This window comes from Xenopus laevis, chromosome 4S (genome assembly GCF_017654675.1).
Source record: "Xenopus laevis strain J_2021 chromosome 4S, Xenopus_laevis_v10.1, whole genome shotgun sequence".
Taxonomy (NCBI): domain Eukaryota; kingdom Metazoa; phylum Chordata; class Amphibia; order Anura; family Pipidae; genus Xenopus; species Xenopus laevis.
Window position 1 is genome coordinate 33,388,624 of NC_054378.1, and position 6,297 is coordinate 33,394,920.

Consider the following 6,297-nt stretch of genomic DNA (forward strand, 5'->3'; position numbering starts at 1 on the left):
GCCCTTAACAAAGAACAACGAGGACAAGAAAATTATATTATACAGAAGAACATTTCCCTGTAGATATACGCAAATAAGCCAGACGAGCAAATAGCTGAGGTGACAGCCATATTGCCACTAAAAGTCAGAGAAAACCTACTTAATAAACAGAGTTAACCTCTGGTGTCTGGCAGTTGCCTTCATCTGTAGCACTTCCCTGATAGCTACACAATAAAAATATATCACAGCATTTATTTTTGTATACCGGGGCCAGAATTAGAGCTAGGCAGAGGAAGCACGTGCGTAGGACGTAACGAAGTGGGGGCGCCAAACACGTATCTCTTCTTTCGCCTACCTCTAGTCTAGGCCCTTGTTTCCCCAACCATGCTTCTCTCTTGTGTACCTCTGTTCACACATCTCCCCCCGGCACATCATCACATGGTGCGCGCCTTTGCACAAGCGCCGGAAAGGGGGTAATGTTGCCAGCTGGGTTGCCTAGGGTGCCTGGCCAGCTTGGCCTGCCCTATACAAAACCATTGAGGCATGGTGAAAATATCCAAATCCAGCAGAAAAGGTTATGTAAAAGTCCAACTGTTTTATAAGAAATAAGAAAATGTAATACTTGGGAGATAAAATCAATTTTGCTGGCTTTGGAGGCCCTGGATGTCCTACAGATATTTATATGACCCTCATAGCTGTATTTTGTCAGTCTGACAAATGTTCACAGTTTAGTGGGTGTGGTGGTGGCTGCATGTTTTGGTTCTTTTTTCCTTCTTACTGTCCTATATTATATTAAACTAGATAAACTGTGATTTATTCTTATCATGTATAAAGAGATACTGCATATAAGAGGAAATATTTTGCTAACACCAGCATTAATACATATTCTTCTTCTGCAACAGTTCACCAGTACATTATCTATCATAAACCAAAATTTGTTAACAATAAAATTAATATTGATTAGTATGACACATACTGAAGATTATGTGTTATGTAACAGGCATAACAGCAGCTGAGAGACATAACAGCCGTTACTATTTGACTGGGGACTTGGACAATGATCCATTGAGGTGGACCACAGCAATGACAAAACATCCATAACTTTGATTTGATCTTTAGTACCTTTCTTTAGTAGAATGAGAATGGCTTACCCTGTAACATGGCTGAGAGCAGCAGAGATGTTAAGTGTAGAGTCATTCTGGAAACAGAGCAGAGAGTTTAATTTGTCACCTTTCCCGACAGATATAAGTTTGTAGGAGGGATCTACAACTATGCTAAATGGTCCAGGGACTAGTATAAAAGTGGAAATACCTGTTGTGGGAACATCCTTAGCTACCATTTAAGTGACCACATTATTATTATTAAGGATGTCCAGATTAGGGGTTTTGTGTACACACACACACATTGTTTGACTAATGCAGTGCTCTACAAGTGAGCACTGTACAAGGGTCCAGTAGCATACTGAACATTTGAAAAAATGGAAAGAGGGATGAAAAGATCTTCTGTGTGTATCGCAGCAAAATGTTTTACAATTCCCATTTTATGGCCATACCCCCTAATTACCTTGTCCATTATACAAAATGTGTCAGGTTATGAAAAGTTTGAACACAATTCTGGGAGTTTTAGGGCAATGTTTTATATGTTATAACAGTTTTTGCTAATGAAGGTGTGAGTCTCAGCTCCCCAAGAGACTTGTTTATTTTAAATAGTTACAATTGTATCTTTACTTTTCTTAAATATTTACAAATGTATCTAAGTGCAGCAGCTGAGTGTTCTGGGCTCTGCCAAAAAGCTTCCTATTATAATTAAGTTTCAGAAACTTTTTATCTTTTTCTGGCATCAGTTCAGGAGATCAAAGAGAAATTCTGGACTTTTTAATAAAAGTCAGGCCTGTGGGCTGAGCTGTCAAAATCTGGACTGTCCCACAGAAAACAGGACAGTTGGGAGGTATGCAATAGCACACAGCAAATAATGAATACTGCTAAGTGCTGCATGCACTTGCTACTTGCTTCAGACATTTATTAGTGTAAAACCACCACAGCAAAAAATATCAAAACTTGAATAGCAATATAAAGGTATCATAACATACCACAAGGCAGTGTCCTCCCCTGTCTGCATACCTCATGTCAGCCACTCCCTCCTGACGCATTTCTCGCCATTGGGCACTTCATCAGAGAAGGTGTTGATATCTTAGATCACATCCCTTTTATACCTACACACTTATCCCCATACCTATTTCAGGGTTTGCTTTTCCATTCATATATTTATATTATAACCATTTCCCAGGGAAACTAAAATACTTAGATTGGTTATTACAGGACCATGAATAAATATATTATTTTCCTCAATCTGATCAAAAGAATAGAGTAACATGTAATAACATATTTCAGGGGTTGCTATTATATCTATTACATTAATTATAATATCTCAAGGTGGCTAAATTATACCATAAAACTGCTTATTACATACCCATGGATAGATTCATATTATAATGCTTTATTTTTTCCATTTCCCATTAAGGGATAGGCCTTTTTCTATAATCCAGTGTGAGATACATTAATGAGCAATTGGAGCAAGTGACAACTTGTACAATTTCCTTATAGCTACAAGGGAGAGGATAACTCAGTTTAAATTCATCCATCAGATATACTGTATATTACCTTACTCAAATTGGGAATGAAAGGCAAGCCTTAGTTAAATGTAATAGTTGGAGCGTCTGATCACCTACTTTCGCTTTTGGCATGTCAAAAAAGGCTCCATCTTGGAGAAAATCATAAAGCCATTTCACACATTTAAGAGGTCAATGGAATGTGTCTTCCAGCCCTCTAAAGTGTTGGAGGGTGAAGTCCATAAGGGGTAAGTATGGGGATTTTTGGGATTGCTCTTTGTTTTGACACTTTATTCCAAGCCACAAGGGGTATTACCAGTACCTCAGGGGGCTTAGGTAAATCCTGTTTAGCTCTATAGGGGGAGTTTTGCAATGCTTCAATGGATTACAGAATATTACCATGCAACGTTATTAAATAATTTTCAAGATCTGTTAAAAACTAATTGTGTATGTAAGACAATTGACTGGCAATGTAGTAGAGGTACATATTTGGCAAAGCAAGTCCACTCATATCATATGGTACTGTAAGGCAATTCTCAGGCCTTGTTTGCCCACTACTGAGTTTGTTAAAGAATGAAGCTTTGATTAGCAGTTAAGAAACCACATTTAAAAAGGGCCTGTGGGCAGCTCCAGGGGACAGAAGCCTAGTAGGGATGCGGTGAGCTCTTTCTATAACGAATAAAGTAGAGAATATTGTCTCACTTAAGGTTTGCTTTAGACAGGTTTTTCTGCAAATGTTACAGGAGACTTTCCCTCTGATATGCAAAAGAGCCATACACTTTTGCTGTCTGTTCTCTAAATCCTCTGGTCAGTGAGTGCCGCTACTTGCTATTGTAGTGCAGATATATCATGCGAGAGAAGACAGAATCCACTAGATTTGATATTCACTCTCTGCTCCCTCAGTAGGTCCTGATGCAGCAGAAAGATATCAATCTTAATGGATTCTAGTTGCGCTGTTGCTCTAGTATGTAAGCTTTTGATTGCTGCAAGGAGGTCTGAGTTGAAGGGTTTGTCCCGGTGAGGATGAGGCTGGTGATGCAGGCTTTGAGGGCGGGATAGCCTCCTGGTTGGGTTAGGACTGAGAGGTTTGGAGGAAGCTGTCTTGTTTGTAGTTCTGGTCCACTTTTGCTCTGTGACTGTGTTTCCCCAGTCCTGGACAATAAGTTCTGTGCCTCTCACATTAAGACCTGGAGGCATCCGAGTAGCAGAGGGCTAGTACCGAAGCTAAAGGCGGCTATTATAGGCAGGAGGGTGAGCCGCGACCAGGTCCTTGGAGTCTGTTCTGAGTTTGGGATACCTTGGTGGTCAGTTTACCTCGACTTTTTTATCAGAAATAATAAGAGTTGGTACCATTTACACAATATCTTGCCTGTGCCACTGCTTCTGTCCCACTTAGAAGCTACTGCCAATGCAAATTCTGTAGAGGTTGTGGAGAAAACAGGCACTTTTTAAAAAATACTATAATCCGAAACATCCTGAATTTCTGCGTAACCCTCCATAGACAACAACTAAATACTATCCTCCTCCTCATTATTATTAATGCTTTTCAAATGTTCTCCTAATCTTAATCATAGTCAGTTAATAATGCGACCAACGTATAAGGCACTACACTGACATACAACATCCACTACATATTTTTTATTACTACCACTTCCCTTAGCTCAAACTCCTTTTATCTTTATTCCAGAACTTAATTACCTTTTTACTATCCTTGTTTTTACACACTACACAACTTCTGTATGGGAAGAATTTCATTTCCCAACTCTTTTTTGATCTTTATGTAACCTATTCAGGACAATTTTACTCACTAAGCTCCCTTACTCACTTTAGCTTTCCTGCTAATTAAAATCAGAGTTAGATTTAAAAGCTTGGATACCCGTATCCACTTTTAAGTTCTTTAAATTACTCCTGTCTACAGCTACAATGTTAAAATGCATCGTACCCCTTGACTTACTTTTCTAAAGTTGTCCCTTAAAGTTACTTAACTCGAGTGGAAGAGCACAAGTGCAAGAACTACGGAGTACTTGCACCCCCAACTTGCACTTGATTCTAAGCACACTCCACAGATCTCTGTTCGGAAATGAAGCAAGGTCGGGCCTGCTGCTGCTAATTGCAAACAGCCCAAGCCCAAAAATGCATTGTGAATGTGCCCTATTATGTTATAAAAGATGCAAAGCTTGCTACAGGTCTATAGTATCCAATCAGCAGGCAGCATTTACTGGTTTAAAAGCAAACATCTTATTGTTGTTGTTATGGGTTAGCGTACCTGGGTGTATTGGGCCCCTTTTATTTTCATAATTAATTCAGTATTTAAAAACATATTTGCTTAATTTGTTTTTTAAGACACAGTTATCTCTCCTTCATCCTGACATCCAAAGGAATGCATGGTTAGTGAACCTAACAAACAGCAATTAATTGAAAAGTGTGTGCATTTATGGCTGCTATGTGTGAGCAGTGACAAGCAGATTACAGCCCTCCAGTGAGTTCACAAATGGAGTTTTCTCCAAAACACAACAGGTGCCACTAGTCTAAAAGAAGAAGTTGCACAATATACTAGAATATCGCTGTGTCTATGAGACATTAAAGGGGTTATTCTCCACCTTCCAAAACTGTTTCCAGTTGAGTTGTTTTCACATTGTTCATCAATAAACAAAGACTTTTTTCATTTGCTTTCCATCTTTTATGTTTTACAGTTTTCCCGGTATTTAAGTTTAATGCTCAGTCTGGCAGCTCAGTGATCCAGGATAGGGATGGGCGAATTTTTGCGCCTTGTTTTGCTGAAAAAATGCTGCCCAAAGACTTGTATGACGTTGTGCGTCAAAATAAAAAGACGCAAATAAAAAAAATTTCACCGCGCGAAATTGTTTTGACGCCCATAGACTTTAATGGGCAACGGTGACATTTTGCCAGCGGCGAATTTTTGGCAAAATGAAACAGGTCTAATTCGCCTATCCCTAATCCAGGAGCATTCTGAACTGTAACAATTTGCTACATTTAGTTGCTACAATTAGTTGATGCATTTCTCAGCAGTATCTATGGAATATTAGCAACTATTGTATAAATTCTAACAACTGCCTTTAATGCGGACCTGTCGCCTACATATAAAAAGTAGTATAATGAAAGTTCTTTACAAATTAAAAATGGAACCTAAATTATTTTCTTCATTAAAACATCCATACCTGTTATAATGGTGTTTAAATATCTGAGCTGTCAATTAAATATTTACCTGCCCCACCACTATGCCCAAGGCATAGAGGTGGGGCAGTCAATTACTTTCAGTTTCCATTTAGCACTTCCTAGATCTCACTGCTCTTGTCGCATTCCCCCACTCCCTCCTAACACTCTATAATTGTGTAGGGCAGTGTGTATGGGCAGTAGGTCCCCTGTTCTGGTACATACACACGATTTTGGGGTGATAAAACAAATTGCCACAAAATGGCTCCTGCCTGCTTGATGTGACTGTGTAATTCCAAGACTCCAAGGAAACAAATTTTAAATAAATAAATAAATAAAGTGTAGGTAAAATTTATTGTACTCAACTAACAGGACGTAAAGAATTTGTAATTATCTCTTAAAGTGACAGGTCCCCTTTAATGAAACTCAGAGATTCTGCTCAGCAGGGACAAAGATAAGAAATGTATCAACTAAGGGGGTTATTTGTCAAAGGTCAAATTTCAAACTAATGTGAATTTGTTTTACTCTAATAAATC